This window comes from Lissotriton helveticus, chromosome 3_2, assembly GCF_964261635.1.
Source record: "Lissotriton helveticus chromosome 3_2, aLisHel1.1, whole genome shotgun sequence".
Classification (NCBI taxonomy): Eukaryota; Metazoa; Chordata; class Amphibia; order Caudata; family Salamandridae; genus Lissotriton; species Lissotriton helveticus.
In genome coordinates, this window is record NC_136062.1 from 439405959 (window position 1) to 439429824 (window position 23866).

The following is a 23866-nucleotide window of genomic DNA, read 5'->3' on the forward strand; positions in this document are numbered from 1 at the left end:
GGGCTCAGACAATGCTAGACAGCGCAGCAGAAGTGAGCATAGCTCGCAAAGTCCTTATGAATCATCTGGAGACAGTGGACACGAATGAATATCTTCAAGTGGAAACTGCAGACACCAGAGTTAGCAAACCTCACAAAATATATGAAATAACTTTACGTATAGAGGGGGATAAGACTAGAAAAATAAGGGGACTATTTTGGGATAATCTCTCCAAGGGCTATGACATCCTTCTAGCTGAAAAAGACTGGCCACCAGAGTTTGTCAGGGATTGCCCTCATGGCGAAGAAATAATTATGCCTGCCTTCTCAAATCGCATCCCAATTCATAAAAAATACACACTTGCTAGAAAGTGGGCAGTAGCCCTAGCTCCTGCTTTATATAAAAATCACATAGGATGGGATGAGGACTCTCCTCCTCACAAAATCCAGTTAAAATCCCAACCTACTGCACAGAGACAGTACCCAATTAAGCAAGAAGCTAAAAAACAGGTAAAAGAAATCCTAGATCAGCTAGAATACCAGGGGGTGATTGAAACTTGCACCTCACAAATGAACAACCCTTTGTTTCCGGTCTCCAAACCAGACAATTCATATCGTCTAGTTTTGGATTACCGACACCTTAACTCATGTTGCAAAACGTTTGCAGTGCAAAACTCGCATAGTGCTGCACTAATGAATAACATAGTGTGCAAAAAATACAAAACAACATTAGACATCTCTAATGGATTCTTTTGTCAAAACATAGCACCAGAGAGCAGATATTTGTCTGCATTCTCAATAAATGGCACTCAAAAACAATTCTGTTGGTTAGCCCAGGGGTACAAGAACAGCCCGGGAGTATTCTCAGCGAGAGTAACAGAATTACTACAAACATATGACGACGAAGCATTATCGTATGTCGACGACATATACTTAACAGATGATGACTTGGAGACTCACTTGAAGCGAGTGAACACCATAATACTTGGGTTCGCAGCAGAGGGTTACAAATTCAACTTTAAAAAATCCAGAATTGCCCATCTGACAGTCCTGTTCTTAGGATATGAATTATCAAGTGAAGGCAAAAGCCTGGCTGACAATTTTCTAGAGAAATGTGCCGTACTCCAAGCACCTAGAACACTAAAAAACCTACAGTCAATTCTAGGCTTCCTAAATTTCGGAAGAACATACATTGCAAATTACGCAGAAAGGGTCAAACCCCTTTATGATCTAATAAAACCAGATTTTAAAAGAACCAATTGGACTCAAATACACACAGAAATTCTGAGATCCTTACAAACAGACATGCTAATTAAAACAAAATTAGAAACACGTGATAACACACGCAATCTTGTGATTCGAGTCATCCCAGGAAGATGCGGATTCACATACCTGACCTCTAATGAGGGAGAAAAGGTACCAATTGCATTCAAATCACACTTGTACACAGAAGCTGAACAGAAATTCAGCATTAAAGAAAAAATTGTTCATGCAGTTCAAACCGCAATAGCTAGAGAAAAAGATCAAGCTGACGGTAGACGTATCACAGTCAGAACAGCAGAATCAGCCTTTGAGGCATTAACAACACCGTGTAATTTACCAACAACAACATTGGATCCGGAATGGATACAATGGGTGAATTCCATTACAACGGACAAAGTATACTACTACTTTGATCCAGAACTAGAGGAACTAAAAAATCTAGAATATGAAAGAACATTCCCTCTGCCAATCAACATTCTGCCCTTACGACAATACGCTTGTGTAATCTATACAGACGGACATGCTCAACCCTCCGTTTGGGGAGAACAAGCATACAACCCAACATGTGAGATTACAAAAGAAGTGTGGCGCGGAGGTAAACTAAGACCTCTATTAACAAAAACACACTCAGTAGAAACTAATTCAGAACAACAGACTGAAATATTAGCATTGAAAATGGCGCTAGATAATGCGGATCGCGAATTCCCGACACTTATAGTGTCCGATTCATATTACTGCGTCAAATCATATAACAACGATTTGCAGACATGGATTCAAAACGGTTACAAAGATGACACAGGTGCAACAATAAAGCAAAAACTGCTTTGGGAACAAATAGCTCTTTTACAAAAAGAACTACCAAAGACTCACGTGACACACTCACTGAGTCATCAGCGTGATGGCGTTCACGTTGCAGGGAATTCATTGGCTGAGACAGCCACAGCGGTAGCAACTAAATCGGCTTCCGTAGTTCGAAAAAAGCGTACAGTGAAGTATATTGACGGTGAAACAGTGCTGGCAGTAAAAACGTCATCAAAAGGTGACTGCTCAGCGCTACCGATCAACTATCCACTCAATTATACATACATAATCGATGCAAACTCCGTCCCTTTTGCTCGAATCCCTGGAGTGGGGGATAGAGTGATTCCAAACATGGACAGGAGAAACTTGTTAATCGCAGACGCACATATGGGCGAGGGTCTCAGACACCTCAAACTAAAAGATTCTCTGGAAGAATTACAATCAAGGTACTGGTGGCCAGGCATGAGCCTGCATCACACCATGTTTGTAAAAAAGTGCCCCAACTGCAACAGGAATCGCAGTGGTGAGAGAAACGGTGTAATACCGTGTCGTTTCACTCCAGAAAAAATCAACAGTAAAAAGCAAGGCTTGCGATTAACATATACAGGCTAGTTTCCACTTATAATGTAGATCACCAGCCCTCGGCTGACGTCTGGACTGTTATACAAAGATTTGCAAGTCTAAATGGCATATACGCTAAGAGCATGCTACGTTTGACCATTGTTTTCACTCTAGCCCTCCAAACTGAGGGGAAACATGGCCAAATGAGCATAGCACAGCGGGAATCTTCTCACTTCCTTCCTGAGGGATATGGGATGGTGTAAAGAAAAAACCAAGGCATAAAGCAATCTATAACGGAAAGGATATTAGGTTCGGGAGCTGGGTGGGTCAAACATCTAATAAGTGTCCAACGTAGTCTAAATAACCTGCCAAGAAATTCTCTGAAGGGATTCAGTCCGTACGAATTATTATTTGGAACTAGGATGTTAATCTCTGACCTTGACAGTCAGACTTCAGTGGTAAAGGAAAAAAGCTTTGATATCAAAGATCGTTTGGCTATTTTACAGGACTTAAACGAAACAAGAAAAGACCTGAGCAACATAAAGTTGAAACAGCAGCCAACAACCACTGAAGAACCACCACCTGTCCCAGCAAGACCTGTCTGGATTCCAAAAGTCGGGGATCTAGTCAGAGAAAAGATCGCGGTAAAGAAGGAATTTGGGCCTTCTTACAGAAAAGCAGTTCCTGTCTTGTCTGTCAACGGGACAAGATCAGTAGTACTACCGCCGCTTGCTGGTAAAAAGGAGAACCGAGTTGTATCCATCGACCTGGTAAAACCACAATCATGTGGCCGATAACAAATAGTAGGCCAAGTGGACTCCCCATAAGTAGCAGAACACCAAGGTTCGCTACCTGTACAGAGGTCCTAACAAAGAGGCTAATCACATTCGAAACGCCTACAGAAGAACGACAAGGACTATGCAACAATGCAATGGAACTTAGACCTCTGAACACCCAAATAAAAACATTTAGCAGAGACACACCAACCTATAATGAAGTAACAAACGACTATGCAAGAAACAGTCATCCTGAAGCAATTGGAACAATTGACAGAACCACATCCGGCTACTTCATAAACTTCGATGATTCCTCCGAAGGCTTCACTGAATCAAAAACACAGCCATCATCAAAAACCTTTAAAGATAAAGCTAAAGAACTTTTGAAACAACTGAAAGAAACATATCTGATTTCTCCATGGATTGAATTTTGGGTGGGTTTTGGTGCATTTATCCTCATACTTTGGCTCATCATGATACTAACTTTGGGACGCTTCATTGAGGGAAAATATGCTAAAATGGACACAGCAAGTCAGAAAATCAACTTGATCCTCAAACCACACACATCTTCACACGTCGAGAAAAGAGAACTTTCTTCAGTCAACTTCACAGCCAATCCTATACCGGGTGGGGTAGCATGGGACAACACTGACTACAAAATCTATGGTCCGGTTGAAATCCTGAAATATCCACACCAAATTAAAATCTCATTGAGTGACTTCGTAAAACCAAGCACATTTGCTGATGATTGCGACTTTGAAAGTATAAACAATATGATGTCTGACTTAGTGATGTCTGCTAAATTTACCAAACATGATTATTTGCAGGGTTCTACAAATTATGATAGTATGTATTGCTACAACCACTATGGTAACCATTTTTTACATAGATCTGCACAACCTAGAAATGTTTTAAATTATAATCAATGGGAACATTGTGCAACCCCTCCAAAAGGAAGCTCAAGAACCGTTTATGACAAATATTCTTACTTTTCAGGTTTTAACATAAGTAATGCTGAAACATTTTATTTCAAATTGTCAAATAAGACAGGGACAAAGACCATGATAACCAACACAAAATTGATATATTCAGACTCATTCTTTGAACAAATGAATACTTTTGGTTTTGATTATTGGGACAAAAATGTTGAATTGAAAAGTGTTTGGGGCACAAAAGAATGGCAAGTACAGGGTATAGAATCTTTGTTTAGAGCCTGCATGATCCCAGAACAAATTATATTTTTAAATGACACTGTTCAACAAACTACCTGTCTTGGCTTAGCCAAAATCAAAGACTTAAATAAACCGTCTATTCCAAAACCAACAATGAACAGCAATAGCTCTACAGATGAAGAGATAGACGTAAATTATGTATTAAACCAAAACAGAACAAATCCTTTTTGGAAAAAGTGGTTGATCTGGCCCACAGATACTAATAACTGTCAAGACAGATTCCTGAACAAAACACAGGGGTTCAAAATGACCAGGCCAGACCCTAGATATCCCCAAAGACATCACCCAGGGATAATAACCACCTACAGAGTGGGCAAATTATGCCTTCAATGGCTACAAACTTCCACACTGGCAGAAATTAAGCAACACCTAACTTTACTTACTGATGGTGCTGACTTGCGTGATTTCACTATGGGACCACGCAAACAGCGTCAAAAGCGTTTCATAGCAGCCTCTGTATATGCAGCATACAATGAGGCCTGGAAGGTTACTCAAATTGAGACAGCAGAAAGGATACGGGAAATTGACCGTATTAATTTGGAAAAATCACTTTCTGTAGTGGACAATGGGTTAATGACTCTGTCCTCCAGAATTTTTTCTCTGGACAGCATTGTGTCTTCAGCAATCGACATAATATCGCAAGACTTACTGTTGTTACAACACGGTCAGTCTCAATTGCGTTCTATTGTACAGCTTGGCTGGACGTTACAAAATCTGCGTTCAGGCTATGTGCCTTGGCGTTTAATCAACACAACGTCACTTTTCAATATCTTTAACCTTACTGATAAACAAATCAGTATGGCCCAGAAGGGTGCTGATTATACAATCCTGAGCATTGAGAAACTCGAAAGATTACCAGTGACAATGTCAGAACGACCTGTCAGTGAATGGATAATACATGGGATAATTAATATTCCAATATCAACCTTCAGGTTTCAATACTGCCAAAAATATATACAGGCTGGCATGTACGAAAAATTGGGAAAAGGGTACATTAAAACAACATGGAACCTGCCCTATTCACATGCATGTGTCAGTAATAAAGGACAGAAAGTGTTTCTTAGTGGCAATAATTGTGCGATGTCACTAAGCGGTACACTTCTGTGTAACGGAATTAGTTTGCATGGAGCCTGTGAAGGGAACTCAAATAACCTTTCATGTCACCAGCTAGGCACACCTGCTACAGAGATAGAACCATTCTTTCAAAGACTCTATAATGGGAGTTACATTCTAATTGTGGACCGCAGATGCTGTAGTCTTATGCCCGGGACTCCTTATCTCGTAACTACGACTGCGAAGGTCAAGTGCTGTGGACGCTTATTGTTCCCCAGCTCCTTTCCAGACAGGGAGGCAAGGGCATGGCCCAACTTGAAAATTACTTCTATTCGAATAGATACTTTAAGCAGAATGAAAACAGTGCTTCTTCAGACGCCGACAAGGCTCACGTCATCAAAAGAAACGTATGATCTCCTAGTCGCAAGGACGACTGCAGAGATACATTCATTGTTATCGACTAATTCCCCCATACATTTCGCAGAAATCCTGAATGAAATCTTAAATATTTCTGATACCAGTGGAGTCTCAAAAGTATTTAAGACAGTATTTTCAATGGCATTAACACCATTCAAAGCCATACTGGGTATTTTTCCAGATTTCGTCCATTCGATTTTTGGCGGACTTCCCCTCACTTTAGGACTAATTGCAGGAATCCTATTCTTGGTCCTTATATTTCGTTATGGCAAACCATGTCACAGACAAAACACCTGCGACAAGGGAAGAAACAATCCTAGCCATTGGATACCGGGACCGGATATCAAAAATCCTGGGACTATCCCGGCTTAGAGACCTGAACATGACTTGGTTTCTATCATTTCGACCAATGTGGCATCGATGTGTTTTACCTGTATTAAGGTGCCTGCTATGCGGAGAAGAATGCGTGTTAGACACCTGTCTGACGCTACAATCGGATGCGCCAATGGATGCAGAAACATTGTTGAGTCCAACAAAGGCTCATGCTTTGTGCTGCCCTCAACGGCTACCAATCCTGATGACGGCATTCGTGGAAGCTTCACCACTACGATTAAGGGGTAGTGAAGTTCAAAATGAAAGCAGCATCGATCAGGTACGACCTTCTGTCAGCAATCGAAATCAGAATGTCAATGGAGACAATCATGCGCACGAATGCATGGTTACACCTATTTCCGAGTTAGTGGAACTCTCCCAGGAAGCTGTTGACAACTTTTTCGAGAGTCTAAATGATATGATGTTCTCACCAGAGCAGAAATAGAGACTTTTGAGCAAGCTCGTACACGGCGTTCCCTGAATTTGGCCTTCGACTAGAAAAGCAAAATACCATGAACATTTTTCCCTCCAGTTCACGGACAGCAATTTTTTCAGCAGCCCCAAAATATTTTTGCATATTTTTCGGGACACTATCTTCTGCTTAAAGTAAGAACTATTCTTAGAGAACTAAGATTTCTACTTTTTAGATAGCTTATAGACATTAGCTGCCCGCTGGTATGTTCATAATTATTTTATTCTGTGATGGAATGGTCTCGAACTTTTTTCTGTATTAAGAGCCATTTCATGTGTAAATTCTCATATACCATTTAGCAATAATGTATACAAATGCGTGATTACTTTAGCATTATTTCACAGCTTGAGTGCATACAATACATGTAAATGCTTTTTTTCCGTATATTTGATAATTTCAAAATGCATTTATGTATTTTGGGGTGGTAAGGTATACACGATACTCTACCGTATGTTTTACTATGCATAGATTAGTAAATATGTCCATAGTTAGCGTGGAGTGGGTGTGATGTATTCCTATAGGTTCTGTATCGATCCCCCTATTCCTGACCCTATTCTGGTTAACAAACTAACAAGTTAACTAGCAGCCATCCCATGAGGCAGAAAACCCCCATGATGCAGGAACCGTTATCTGATAAAGCCACACTACGGCACAGGAACGTGTTATCTGATTAGGTCATAACGCTTGCCATCTAATTAGACAAGCGATATTTGATATTTGATATTTGATATTTATTAGTTTTTGTAAACGCGTCTATCGCTCCGGAAGGAGCATCTTGGCGCTGAGCAGACAGAAGAAGCCAACTGGGCGTGAAACAGATTCAGATGGCTGCGAGGACCAAAGAGTCGAGTTGAGAGAATATCCATGTCTTCAGGAGTTTCCTGAAGAGGCTTTCTGAGGGGGCGTGCCTGAGGTAGAAGGGGAGGCTATTCCATGCCTTTGCTGCCAGGAGTGAGAATGTTTTTCCGCCCTTTGTTTTGAGCTTAAACCTGGGTATGGTGACCAGGTTGGCTCCTGATGACCTAAGGGAACGTAATGGAATATAGTGTGGGAAGCGCTTAATGAGATAGGAGGGGCCTGTGTTCTTGGTAGCTTTAAAAACTGTGACAAGAAGTTTAAAAAGGATTCTTTTGGGGAGGGGCAGCCAGTGGAGAGTGTTAAGGGCTGCGGAGGCAGAAGACCTTCGAGGGAGTTTGAGGACGAGCCTAGCCGCTGCGTGCTGTACGCTCTGTAGCTTCTTAAGGGTAGACTTCTTTATGCCTGCCAGGAGACCGTTGCAATAGTCTAGCCTAGATAGAATCAGGGCAACGGCAACTGATTTCCTGGCAGAGATAAGGAGAAAGTCGAAGAATTTCTTAAGTTGTCTGATAAGGTTGAAACAGCATCCCGCCGTGATGCGCACATGGTCGTCAAAACTGAGGGAAGAGTCGAATTGGACGCCCAGATTGCGGGCCGAGGAGACTGCACTGGGAGGAGCTTCCGAATGTTGAGGCCACCAATCTTTTGGGGAAAAACGGGTGTCTTTGCCTAAGGGTATGATTTCGGTTTTGGCGCTATTGCACTTTAAATGGTTGTTTTTGAGCCAAGCGAATACTTGGGAGAGGCAATTCTGGAATCTCAGGGCGGCATCAGGTGTTTTTTTATCCAAGGTGACGACAAGTTGTGTGTCGTCAGCATAAGATGTTACTAGGATGCCATGGGATTCAATCAGGGCGAGCAGTGGGGCCATGTAGATATTAAAAAAGAGGGGACTAAGAATAGACCCCTGGGGCACCCCTGATATAATAGTTCTTTCACCGGAGAGAAAGGGGCCAAGTGAGACGGTTTGGGACCTTTGGGAGAGGAATGACGTTATCCATTTTACTGCAGTGCCTGTCACACCGATCTCGCGCATTCTGTAAATGAGGATGTCATGGGAGATGGTATCAAACGCGGCAGTTAAGTCGAGCAGGATGAGTACAGCGTGTTTCCCCTCATCCTGCAAGAACTTGATGGTGTCGGATAGCTCGATCAAGGCAGTTTCAGTGGAGTGGCCGGGGCGGAAACCAGATTGTTGTGGGTGGAGGATGTGGTTATTTTCCACAAATGCTTTTAACTCCTCATGTACTATTTGCTCAGTGATTTTGCCTAGTACCGGGAGTAAGGAGATTGGGCGCATGTTGGAAAGGTCTGTCGGGGATTTATTTTGTTTTTTCATTAGCGGCTTAACGATGGCCTTCTTCCATTCTGCGGGGACGGTGCCTGAGCTGAGGGATTGGTTAACAATGGAATTGATGAGAGGGTTGACGGCCTCGATAAAAAGGTGGAGGATAGCAGGGGGGCAGGAGTCCGTGGGGGCTCCTGATCGGCAAGACATAATGGCCTTCTGGGTTTGGAGCAAGGTCACTGTTGGAAAATTACCAAGCAGGGGCAAATTTGTGGTGGCAGCTTGTGGGGGGACAGAAAAGGGGGGAAAATCCTGACGAATGTTATTAATTTTCTCAACGAAGAAGTCGGCGATTTGGTCGCAAAGGATTTGGGATGGGGGGATTTCCACTGTGAGGGCCTTGGGATGGGTGAAGGACTTGACAATATTGAAAATTGTCTGTTGTTTCTGATTGGCTGATTCTATTGCTGCAGAAAAGAACTCCTTTTTTGCATTTTTTATGTGAGACAGGTATTGTTTCCTCTGTTGGGTGTATCGGGTTCTGGAAGAAGGATCATAGGTTTTCCTCCACTCTCTTTCAAGAACCCTACACTTATGGTGACTATCGGTAAGGGCCTGGGTATACCAGGGGGCATTGGGTTTTCTTTTGTGAAGAATAGGTTTTAGGTGGGTTGAATTAGAATTGGCCAGAACAAGTTGATTGATCCAGATGTGAAAGTTTATGGAGTCTAGTGATACATCTCCAGCAGTAGTGGGCGGGGGGCTGGGGAGCTGAGGGTGGAGTTTAATAGAATCTGCTACTTTCTTCCAGTTGGTCGAGTAGGTTGGAGGGGTGTTCTTGGTACTTGGTTGTGATATGGGTTTTGCCAGGACTGAGAAGGGTATAAAGCAATGGTCAGCCCCTGATAAGGCATACGGAGTTCTCAAAACAAATCAAACCTATGACAACCTGGGAAAAACCCTGCGGCCATTGTTTTGATTTCACCGAGAACTTCAGCAAAAGAATGTGCTAACGACCTGGTCGTATGACATCCTTATTGACGTATCTATGTCCATCCTTACGTCAATCTCGGCACCTTAAAGGTATAAATATTACCAATATTGCCCTATGCAAACACACGCGGTGGTGACGAGATCGGAGCAGCCAGACTTGCCGAAGCCCAGAGCAGAGCAGACCCCGCTGGCGCAGCCCCGCCTTCCTGACGCGCTGAGAACGAGAAGCTGTCTATTCTCCTGCCGAGAAATCCAGCTCCGGCGCTTCCGGGTAGCCCTCGCAGGCAGCCTGGAATATCGAGGCCAGAGACGAGAGATACCATCCCTCATCCATCCTAGATTCCAGGTACAGAACTGAATAACCCCTCACAGAGAATTCTTTAGTTAGTCACTTGGCAAAACAAACTTAACTTAAACTGTAACTTTCTATTCCCGCCCACGCATTAGACTTAGGTCAGGTACACGGGGTAGGCGTAGTTAGAAACACCAGTTGAGTACGAGTAGTCAAATGTATATGTGTATGTAATATATCTTATTCATTTTAAACCTTCATATGGCTTAGAAACCATATCAATGTTTTTACAGTATTATTTTATACTTCTGCTTTTAATGTATGCACTTTACTTAACCATAAATATTGCAATAATATCGATCCATTTCTCTTGTATGAGAAAAGAGACTGATCAATAAATAACATCTTTTATTGAACACGCCCGTCTCTTCCTTTTCTCTACAATCTGATGAGACTAAGAATACACGTACTGACTGAGTAAAATAAATTGCCTTTTGTTCACACGACTCTCGAGATACACTCTTGATTAGGGGAGAGCAAAGTTGTCATGTTCTATGGTTGTCAGAAACTAACAGCCTGATTCATGAAGCGAAATTGCGCCCGCAATGGCTGCGAAAATGCAATTGCGGGTGCAAAACACGGAATCGGCATTCAAGTACAAAATAGCGAATTCGCAAACACAGAATAGCGATTTGAATTGCGATTACGCTATAATAGTCGCAGACTCCGTCCGGGTAGTCGAGCATTAGCGATACGGAAATAGCGACCAACCACGGAATCTGCGAAATGAATAGCGAAACGCAATATTGTCTCAATCGGCATTCATGAAAATAATACAATAGCGAAAAAGCGCAAATTCGCACGTTTGCGCGGCGCAATTTAAGGACAACTCAAAGCAGGTGGTAACCATAAAAGCCATGATTAAGTAAAATTTGAAAAACTGTTGGCCAATCACCAACAGGTCCAGGCCTGACCAATCACACATAAGGACATTCAGCAGCAGCAGTAGGCGTTCCACAATGCCAGGGATGTACATGGTGGTGAGGCGGCGAAGGCTACAGCGAGCAGCACGGAGGAGACGCATGAGGCAGGAAAGGATTTACCGGCAGCGGGTCACCTTGCTGGGCCAAACCAGAGAACAGATTTATGCTAAATACAGGCTGAATGGGGAAATGATCACCTGGCTGATACAAGAACTCGACCCCATCATGCAGCACCCAACAAGGCGAAACAATTCTGTGCCTACACATGTGCAGGTATTGTGCAGCCTGCACCTCCTGGCCTCCGGCAGTTTCCAGGGCATAGTAGCCGCTGCTGGGGGGATATCCCAGCCCACCATGTCACGCTGCCTCCACACTTTTGTTGACGCCATGGTCAGCCAGCTCCACCGCCACATCACATTTCCCACGAGCCAACAGGAATTGGACCTGACAAAACTACAATTTTACAATGTCGCCCATTTTCCCCATGTCCTCGGCTGCATAGACTGTACCCACGTCGCCATCTGCCCACCAGCTGCCACGGAGTATATGTACCGCAACAGGAAGTCCTACCACTCCCTCAACATACAGATGGTCTGCAATGCCAAGACCATCATCACTGACATTGTGGCCCAGTACCCAGGGAGTACCCATGACTCCTTTATCTTCAGGCACAGCGGACTCCACACACGACTGCTCAGGGGAGAGTTTGGGGAAGGACACCTACTTGGTAAGTACACTTTGTCGACAATGTCACATTGCTATGAAGTAACTGCGCTGCACAGGCAATCAACATCTGCTCCTCTCATTCAGGTGACAGTGGCTACGCCCTACGGGAATACCTCCTGACCCCTTACCTCAACCCTGCCACACCTCAGCAACGGCGCTACAATGTTGCGCACATCCGGACAAGGAACTGTATAGAAAGGACATTTGGCCTGCTCAAGAGCAGGTTCCGTATTCTGCACAAGACAGGTGGGGCGATGTATTACAGTCCTGCAGCGTGCTGCCGCATTGTGGCTGTCTGTGCAATGCTTCATAACATTGCAACCAAGCGCCGGATACCTGTTGACATCTCAGGCAGTGAATCTGAGGGGGACGACCGGCCACCAGCACATGCGCACCATGCACGCGGGGAGAACCCAGCTGAAGGCCACAGACGTCGCAACCACATCACAGCGAACAATTTCTAGCCCACCCTCTTCCCCCAACCCACATATCACAATTGCATGCAAAATGTAATGATTACACAAGGCTAATGTGTGCAGCTAAATAAATGTATTTGTTTCATTCACAAGAATAAGGTTATGGTTTCAACTATTTACAAATTACAGTATTCCTGCATACTGCAGTGTGAAGAAGGTTCTTGGCAGGCTTAGCGTCAGCCTGTGGCAGTGTCCCTCAGACAGTGTCAAAGGCGCCTCCGGCGCGTAATGCCCAGGCGCCTGTGAGGCTCATCCTCATCCTGGGCAGCTGTACCAGGCGTTGCCCTGGTGCTGCGCCTAGGTGGCGGGACCTGCGTGGCAGATTGGCTGCTCACGCTGGAGGCACCCTCACTGGCATCGTCTCCCCCTACAGTGGCCGGTAGCACAGGTGTGTGAAGTGCCGTCACGGCGGTGGTTAGGTGCTCGAGGACCCTGGTTATGTCCTCGCAGCACTGGACCAGTTGGTGCTGCTGGGTGAGAGAGCGCCGCGACAACTGGGTGGTGGCATTTGCTGCCACATAATTCGACCTACTATAGGACGACAGCCGGCTCATTAGCTGGTAGTGGCGCCTGCTTGCTACACTGCGGTGTTTGATGAGCGCAGCAGTGTTATCCTCCATGGCTGCAGTCATGCGGCACATGGCCGCCGTCATGCGGTCCATCTTGTCTCCAACTCCCGCCACATTGCGGCCAATTTTATGCAGCTGGAGCTGGATGGCTCCTTGCTGCTGCGACTGGCGCTGGTGGATTCTGAGCATGCGCCGCTCGACGCTCATACAGGCATGGAGATGCCCATTGCCCCTCCTGCTGATCGGCCGCTGTGTTGCCGCAGGCCCAGATCTCGTTGCACGAGCTGCAGGTGGTGGCGCAGCAGGTGTTGCTGGTGCGGCAGGAACTGGAGGCACATTGGTGGGGTGCCTGGCTCTGGCAGCCGGTTGGCCGGCAGATGCAGGAGCAGGTACGGTGGGGGGCCTGGCCTTGGCAGCCGGTTGGCCGGCAGATGCAGGAGCACGTACGGTGGGGGGCCTGGCTGCTGGTGTTGGTGCAGCGGCAGATGCAGGAGCTGGTACGGTGGGGGACTTGGCTGCAGGTGTTGGTGCAGCGGCAGGGGCTGGTGCCTGGGTTTCGGGTAGTGATTCCTCCTCCTGGGCCTCCTCATCAATCTGCAGCCTCTCGCTGTCACTGCTATCTGCGCCACCTGTGAGGGTAAGTGGATACTCATTAGTTGCATGTGACTGTCAGACGTGCAGATGTTACATGCATGCTGGGTGACATTCCCTGGATGGCTGTGGATTTGCGTACTTTGGAACCTTTCTGGCTGCATTGTGGTACTACTACATTGTGGACATACTACATCTCCCACAATGCTTCAGGGCATTTCCTGATGCACAACATAGGCATGACTAAGGGCCAATGAGTGAGCCTATTTGGTCAGGGACGGTCATAGGGGACAGGGTCGCAGTCGCATGCCACTTACCTTGGGTGTCTTGGGTGGGGCGGGAGGAGTCCAGAGGGGTCACGCCAACGCACGCCTCCCTCTCCAAGGTGTTCTCAACCTGGTCCTCCAGGGGTGTGTTGGGTGGGACTGTCGGTCCGCCACCTCCAGTGCCCGAAGCCTCACCAAGCCGCTCCGCCACCCTCTCCTTGGCACGACCTCGGAGGTCGTACCAGCGCTTCTTTAACTCCTCCAATGACCTATCGGCCACACCCACCGAGTTAACGCTGGAGGTTATCCCCAGCCAGATCCTCCGCTTGTCCTGCTCTGGGACCTTCCTGGAGTTCAGGCCGAACAGCCTGTCATGGTTGGCCACCACCCCTTCAATTAGGTTCTCGAGCTCCTGCTCTGAGAACTTGAGCTTGCGCTTTCGTCCGGCGCTGTTGCTGGGGCCAGGGACAGGTTCCTCAGACATGGCGGTCGCTATTTCTGGCGTTTCTGGAGTCGCTATCGGTGGTTTGGCGTCTGCTTTCCGACGTGCTCACTCGTAGGTTAGCGTCACTGTGGTGTTTGGGGGTGGGAACTGCCTGCTTCCTGGTTGTGATGTCATCACGGTGCTCGGAATGCGTCTTCCCGTTTTCCCGATCGCGCGAGAATGCGAGTCGCAGTCCCGGTCGCACGGGATTGCGAGTCGCATTCCCGGTCGCACGGGATTGCGAGTCGCATTCCCGGTCGCACGGGATTGCGAGTCGCATTCCCGGTCGCAGGTAGCCGGGAATAGCGATTTTTCTGCGTTTTTAGTTGGTCGCTAACGGCTTTAGCGCCCGCGTGCGAGTCGCTATTTTTTCCCCGAAAAGTACATGAATGCCGTTTTGCGTTTCCTCTATAGCGAGTCGCTATAAATCGCTATTAGGGACACGCAAAACGGCCCGTACATGAATCAGGCTGTAAATCCCTTCTTGTCTATCCAGGGAGGTTCAACTCCTCCTTGCCTATTCGAGAAAGTTTCTAGTGAACTCTGAGCTAGCTGGCAAACCCAAAACTTTAAGTCTAATATCGACGGTAGTAGACCTAGTTAACGTCTGGTCTAGGCCTATACTATTGAAGGTATTATTCCAATGCGCAGAGCCTATTGGGATAATAGGAACTACACTACACAATCAGACAGGGGGTTGTACGACATGAGCAGATATGCAAGTCTCTCATTCGCTGCTTTGCTGGTCTGCTCGAGTATGAGTGTATGTAAATATTATACAGGATAAAGCATCTGACCCGTTTCGGTACGTGCACCATTCTTATAAGGTTCACTATATATGTCCTGTATCAAACAACTGCGGGCTTGTTAACAACTTTATTGGTCTTGCCATGAACCAATCAGCTTTGAAGAGGCAGGCCGTAATAGCAAGAATGTGGGCCTTCCTGCTTGGTCCGCCGCAGTATAAACACGTGTTATAAACAGGCTATTCCGCATAAGAGTTGTCCTAACTGGTCCATTACTCAAGAATCTGTGTATTTCCTTTGTATCTACATCGTACCGACGGACAGGTAAGGAGTGTAAGGGTTGTATTATACTCCAACTTTGTTATGCTTGATGTTGCCTTGGCGTTTTGCTACACTTTGCCAAGCTCTTTGTTAAAGGGATGTTTTACGTTTCTTTTAAACGCCCTTTTTCATCCTTGCAACTGAGCTTATACTTTAATTAAAGCTGTCTGTGCAGCAATATCTACCCTTTGCTAAATCTAATTAAGAGCCACATACCGCTCTGTCTAGGGCGCTGGTCATGTTTGCAAAGCGATTTCACAATAGAGGAATTTGTCGTCGTTGCCGTTCGGCCTCAAGTGATCCTGTCGTCTCCAAGCTTTTTTGACAAAATACCAAGATTTATTGCGCATTTTCAGATTGCGCTATTAGTGGAAACTACTTTTGGGCTACACCTTAAAAGGGAACCCATACTTGTATTATTTTATCTTTTCACTATTTTAGAGCGGGGCCTTCATTTCCTGAGCAGTGGCCAGGAGAGGTGAGGTTTACTCTCAAGAATCTTTGGGTGAGTAAAATCAATATTAATATGAAATTCTTTATCAATCCGTTGCTTAGGCTGCTCCAAGTGCCTGAAGTTCAGTGGCAAAGAACCCTGCATATCATGGAACTACACTCTCCCGTCTCTGATTGGAAAGAAATTGACTAAATTCAACTCAATTCTCCAGTTTAAAAGTTGGAAAGACTGCTCTTGCTTTTCGGAAACTAAGGGCCATGATTCACAGTACTAACTTAAGATAAAATCCTACACTTACTGCCAGTACAATTTACTCATTTTGGTATTCACAGAAGGCACTTACTCATTGATGAGTAAGTGCCTTCTGTGAATACCAAAACGGTAGTAAGTTTAGAATTTTGTCTTAAGTTAGTTATGTGAATCGGGCCCAAAATGAGGGAGAGTGTGCCAGATGACATTCTGTCCCTTACTTTTATTTTTTATTTTCCCTTTTTTATTTTATATTTTGCTCCCAGCATATTATAGATTAAACGCTATATTTTGTCATTTTATGTTAAATAATATGCAGTATTTTATGTAATATTTTATGTGACATTTTATGCAAATGCATTATGAATAGCGTATATCATTTTGTTTTCAAGATTTCAAACATCTTTTTTTTCATTAGCTCTTAAGGAAGTATGATGAAGTTATTAAGTGTTTAATGATATGACTTTAAATGTATTTCTCATGCTTTAATTAATTAAATCCTTACATGATAATAATCACAATATAAAAGGACAGTTATAAATGGTGGAAATAGCACGTTGGTGCGTAGAAATATAATGAGTTACTCCATTACAAGCTTTACAAGATAATTTAAAACTAAAAGAAATAGTTTCTATTCAATTGGATTCCACTTTATAAAGCGCGGTGGCGAGCGCAGCCATATTTATAGCTAAAGAGATCGGGCACCTAATGTTATGTTATGTTATGTTATGATATAACAAATTTCTTGAGCGCACTGTCACCATAGGTTTCCTGGCGCTAATCGGATTTGGAAAAGAAAAGGAAAAGACAGGGGAAAAAGAAAAATTAGTGAGGGAAGAGTAGTGTTTTTAGGGATTTCCTAAAAGAAAGAAGGGAACAAGAGGACTTGAGTGAGAGAGGGAGGGAGTTCCATAGCTTGGGGGCTAGGCAAGAAAAACTGCGGCCACCCGATCTGGAGAGTTTGAAGCGGGGGACGACGAGGAGCTGGAGGTGGGTGGACCTCAAGGTACGAGGGGGGCAATAAGAAGTGATTAGAGACTTGAGAAAAGCAGGGGCGGGGCCAGTGAGAGCTTTGAAGACCAAACAGTGGACCTTGAAAGTGATTCTTTCGTTCACTGGTAACCAATGAAGGTGGCGTAGTAGAGGTTGGGCCGACTGCCATTTGGGGATTTTAAAGACCAGCCGGGCAGCCTGGTTTTGGACGATCTGCAACCTAGACAACTGAGATTTAGGGAGACCGTGGTAGATTGAATTTGAGAAGTCCAACCGGGACATCACCAGGGCTATTAGGACTTGCAGCAAGGCTTCAGGCGATAGGAGGTGAGCGACTTTCCGTATCCTGTAAAGCTGAAACATACAGGAAGATGTTATTGCGCTCACCTGTGCCTTGAGAGTGAGCCCGGAATCAATCAAGACTCCAAGGCTCTTGACACATCCAGCAGGAGAGGGAGGTGTTCCGAGCTCAGTCGGCCAGTACTGAGGGCCCCAAAAAGGGGCACTTCTCCCCGGGAGGAGGAGCTCAGTCTTGCCCGGATTGAGCTTGAGTTGGTTTTGGTTCATCCAAAGCTGGATATGTGTCATGGCAGCCTGAAAATTGATGGCAGCGTCAGGAGAAGTGAGGGGGAAAATAATTTGTAAATCATCCGCGTAGTTAAACACGGTGATGTCCCACTTACCTAAAGAGTGAAGGAGGGGTTGAAGGTACAAATTAAAAAGAAGGGGAGACTAAACTGAGCCTATGCAGAGATCCAGAGATGAATTTGACAAGACTAATGTTTAAGACAGTGCTGGCGGGATTTAAGGCTGGACGAACAGCCTGCCTGGACGTCCGGGCATTCAAGCTGTTGAACAGCCAAAGGGTCAGGAATCTGCGGGCTTCTAGGCGCGCAGGACACAGACAGAAGATAGATATGTGTAAGTGTTTGTTTCTCTTTTACAGAGTTTACAATTACCCTCTGAGGGTATTTTTTGCCACTTCGGTATGAAATCCAGTGTCTTTTTATACATGTTTTTATTAGGTTTCACATTTGGAGAAGGAAGAAAACACGATTAACCATCGCACGAGTGAATTAACCTTCAGTGTTGTTACACAGGGCGTGGCTTGGGCAGTAAGATGGGAGGGGTGGAAACCTCAGATTTTCCAACAATCACTCTGGCAAATAATGTTAAAATACATTATACGACGAGCAGGGTGCATGAGAGGGACCCAAGGGGCAGTAGAAAGGGAGAGGAAAGCGGAATGGTAGTGAGAACAAACAATATTTTGTAAAATAACCAACATTTTTGAGAACTTTCAAAGCAATGAGATATATTCTGTGTGAGCTTTTTTCCTGTGTGTATATAAACATTCCTGGTGAAATCCAACAGACAGCTCTTCATACCCGACTGAATGCACCCCCCTCTCGCCCGAAGCTGCGCCCTGGTGTTGCTCAGCATAGTTAGGGGGTGGTCACGGACCTGCAGCCGCAGGGTCTGTTAAGTCTGTTGCTCCGATGAGCACCCGTGCTGAATTTTGGAGGGAAGGTTTGAGTGGTGAGGGGGGTGGAGAGTGCAACTAGATGGCTGGGGTGAGTTTCTTCCACGTTTTTGTTGGTTTGTAAGTCCCATGGGCATAATTGATCACGGCTCGTCTCTCGCTAGAGCCTGAAATGGGGATTTGGGGGGCAGCCAACCAGAGGGAGGTCTGCCCCCTGGGTTTTTGGGGGGAAGTGGAGCAGTCTCGCAACTGCTCAGTGGTTTGGGCTTCTTTTGAGCTACCTAGGAGCCCAAGGGTATAAAACCCGGCATTTTGTATTGTAGGTTGCTACATGAGAGAAGCGTCAGGATTGGCATGGGCACTCTCGATTGCCGCTCCCAGAGAGACTGGGAGCCTGTGCCTGCTGTCTCCAACCAGGCAACGCAGCTAGGGTTGGAGACAGCTTCAGTGCGGATTGGTGTCACTACAACGCGGTTTTTTACAACGCATTCCGTTACATCGGAATTTTTACAACGCAGGATCCATTACATCGGATGCCATTACAACGCATGGCATTACATAGCAGATGCTATTACAACGCATGGCATTACATCGTAAGTATAGGTAAGTATACCTTTTTAAAAAAAATGTAATTAAGTTAATTTAATTAATTTAATTTAATTAATTTAATTAAAATACATTTTAAAATAGTAATTGATTTAATTTAATAGATTTAAATCTATTTATTTAATTTTAATAAAAATTGTAATTAATTTTAATTAATTAATATAATGAAATTAATTTAATTTAAATATTTTTAAAATTGTAATAAAATTAAATTAATTAAAATAATGTATTTAATTTAATTAATTTAATTAAAAAATGTAATTAATAAAATATAATTAATTTAATTTAATAAATATATTTTAATTAATTTATAAATGGTAAATATAATTTAATTAGCCCTAAGCACAAACCCAACCCTGAACCCTAAAACACCCCTGTACCCCAAAACCCAAACCCAACCCTAAAACCTAAAAATACCCCTGTACCCCAAAACCCTAACCCTGCCCTGAAACCTAAAAACACCCCTGTACCCCAAAACCCAAACCCTGCCCTGAAACCTAAAAACACCCCTGTACCCCAAAACCCAAACCCTGCCCTGAAACCTAAAAACACCCCAGTACCCCAAAACCCAAACCCTGCCCTGAAACCTAAAAACACCCCTGTACCCCAAAACCCAAACCCTGCCCTGAAACCTAAAAACACCCCTGTACCCCAAAACCCAAACCCTGCCCTGAAACCTAAAAACACCCCTGTACCCCAAAACCCAAACCCTGCCCTGAAACCTAAAAACACCCCTGTACCCCAAAACCCAAAACCTGCCCTGAAACCTAAAAACACCCCTGTACCCCAAAACCCAAACCCTGCCCTAAAACCTAAAAACACCCCTTTACCCCAAAACCCAAACCCTACCCTAAAACCTAAAAACACCCCTGTACCCCAAAACCCAAACCCTGCCCTGAAACCTAAAAAAAACCCTGTACCCCAAAACCCAAACCCTTTAATTATAATTAATATTAATTAAATTTATTAAATAAAAATTAAATACTTACCTATACTTACGATGTAATGCCATGCGTTGTAATAGCATCTGCTATGTAATGCCATGCGTTGTAATGGCATCCAATGTAATGGATCCTGCGTTGTAAAAGTTCCGTTGTAATAGACTCCCGTTGTAAAAGTTGCGATGTAACGGTGCATGTCGATTCGGCCATCCTGAGACGGCCGGCCAAACCCACATGTGCTCTGACAACAGTGCCTACCACTCCCCCTCCGTGACGGCCCCTCGATGGCCCTGCCCCCAAAAGTCACTCAGGAGAAAATAAAGTGATAATAAACCTGCCGCTGGCTGGGGTATACATTTATGGGCCACTGTCCCATGTTGGAACAATGGCATCTCATTCAGGGATCTACCTGCGAGCCAACGAGACAGCCAGTGTAATTTTTCATTTTTTATATAATTTAATAGATTTCTAGAGCGCAGCTATCACCTTACAGGTATCCTGGTGTTATACAAATATATAATTGGGCTGCTAAGTAGTAGATCTTGAATGATGGTGCCCCAGACCTCCCTCAGCCACTGGAGTTAGATCTTAGCCAGAGCAATCTGGTAATGCTACCTCAGATCAGTTCACTAAGTAAGGTGTCTAGAGATTGAAAGAAGAGTCAGATGGGGATGACAGGGACATTAAAAAAGTAATGTAGCAGCCTCAGGATGATAACCATTTTTGAGAAGGCTATTTTACCAATCGTGGCCAGCAGGAGGTTCTTCCAGAATTGGATCTGAGATTTTATGAAGGATTGCGCTTGTTGCAGGGTTCCATTCAAAAATCTTTGGGGTAGCATAAATAAATAATGATATAGCGGACTTTTCTCCCTTTCTATTGGATCATCTCTTCCCCCAGATTCACCTCTTGTGGAGTGGCAGCACCGTACAGTGGGAAGCCACATGGCTTACAACAGCACCGGACATCGCCTTCCTCACGGAAACCTGGATGAACGCCTCCTCAAACCCCAACATCGCCATAGCCAACCTGGACGGCTACAAGATCACCCGTAAGGACCGCGTCAACCAAACCAGATGAGGAATCGCCATCATCTACAGGAACACCATCAGCGTCACAACCAACACCAAAGAGACCCTCACCACTGCTGAGCACCTACACTTCCAGATCCACACCGACCCCAAGACCACCCTCAGAGATACCCTTATCTACAGAACCCCGGGCCCACGCACACACTTCAGCGAAACCATCGCCGACTTCATCAGCCCGCATGCCCTCGCCACATCAGAATACATCCACCTAGGGGACCTGAATTTCCACCTGGAGAACAAAAACGACAATAACACCACCACCCTGCTCGACAACCTCGCCAACCTCGGACTCAAGCAACTGGTGAACACCCCCACCTCCAAGCCGGCCACACACTCGACCCCATCTTCTCCGCCAGCAACCACGTCTCCTTCAGCCACTCCACCGCCTACACTGGACCGACCACAGCTGCATCCATTTCACCTTCAAGAAGACTACCTACCACCACCGCCCGCAACAGATCCCCCGCAGAAGCTGGAGCAAAGTCATCACAGATCAGCTAACCACATCACTGAGCCAGAACCCACCAACGGACACCTCTGACACCAACGACGCAGCCCGCAACTTCGCACAGTGGATCACCAACTGCGCCAATGCCCTTGCTCCACTGAAGAACCCCCCAGGCAAGACCGGCAACAGGAAAACCACATGGTTCACCGACGCCCTCGAAGAATCAAAGAAATCCTGCCGAACTCTCGAGAAAACCTGGCGCCACGAGCAAACAACAGAAAACATGACAGCTCTCAAGAACTCCACTCGCATACACCACCAGCTGATCCGCACCACCAAAAGGACATCGTTCAAAGAGCGGCTGGACAACAACACTCACAACAGCAAGGAATTCTTCAGCATCGTAACCCCAACGCCTGCAGCAATGACATCACACCGTCGGAAGACTTCTGCAACTCCCTCGCCACGTTCTTCTACCGCAAGATCGCCAATATACATGACAGCTTCGGTGCCCAGACTCCGCCTCCACTCATGAAACCAACACCACCCACCAGCACCCTCAGTGCCTGGACCCCCATCAGCACTGAAGACACCACCCACGCCATGAACACCATCCACTCTGGCTCCCCCTCTGACCCATGCCCTCACCACATCTTCAACAAAGCCGATGCCATCATCGCACCCCACCTCCGGAACGTCATAAACAACTCCTTCACGTCCGCCACCTTCCAAGAGACCTGGAAACACGCGAGATCAACGCCCTTCTGAAGAAAACCACAGCGGACCCTAAAGACCTCAAGAACTTCCGCCCCATCTCTCTCCTTCCGTTCCCGGCAAAAGTCATCGAAAAGACAGTCAATAAACAGCTGACTACATTCCTCGAGGCTAACAAATCCTTGGACCCGTCCCAGTCTGGATTTCGAGCCGACCACAGCACCAAGACCGCCCTCATCGCAGCCACCAACGACATCAGGACCCTGCTTGACAACGGGGAAACAACTGCTCTCATCCTCCTAGACCTTTCAGCCGCCTTTGATACCGTCTGTCACCGCACCCTAATAACCCGCCTCCACGACACGGGGATCCAAGGAAAATCCCTGGGCTGGATCACCTCGTTCCTCTCCAACAGAACCCAGAGAGTCCGCCTCCCTCCCTTCTGCTCCGCAGCCACCGAGATCATCTGCGGCGTACCCCCAGGCTCCTCGCTCAGCCCAACCCTCTTCATCATCTACATGAGCTCCCTCGCCGCCATCGCGCGCAAACACAACCTCAACATCATCTCCTATGCTGACCACACCCAGCTGATACACTCCCTCACCAAGGACCCAGCCACCGCCAAAACCAACCTCGAGGAAGGGATGAAAGACATCGCGGAATGGATGAAGCTCAGTCGTCTGAAACTGAACTCAGACAAGACGGAGGTCCTCATCCTTAGACATTCCCCATCTGCCTGGGACGACTCCTGGTGGCCCACAGCATTGGGCATCGTACCAACATCCACGGACCACGCACGCAACCTAGGATTCATCCTGGACTCCTCATTCTCAATGACCAAACAAGTCAACGCCATCTCATCCTCATGCTTCAACACCCTGTGCATGCTCCTAAAAAATCTTCCGGTGGATCCCCACCGAAACCAGAAAGACGGTCACCCAGGCCCTTGTCACCAGATGACTGGACTACGGGAATGCCCTATACGTAGGAACCACAGCCAAAATTCAGAAACGACTTCAGCGCATTCAGAATGCCTCCGCATGACTCATCCTCGACATCCCTCGCCACTGCCACATATCCGCCCACCTGAGAAACCTGCACTGGCTCCCTGTCAGCAAAAGGATCACGTTCAGACTCCTCACCCACGCACCCAAAGCGCTCCAGGACATGGGTCCTGAATACCTCAACAACCACCTCTCCTTCTACACTCCGACCCGCTAGCTCCGCTCTGCCAGCCTCGCCCTCGCCACCATCCCACGAACTCGCAGAACCACCACCGGAGGAAGATCGTTCTCCTACCTGGCCGCCAAGACATGGAACTCCCTCCCCGCCCACCTACGAATGACCCAGGACCACCTCACCTTCAGGA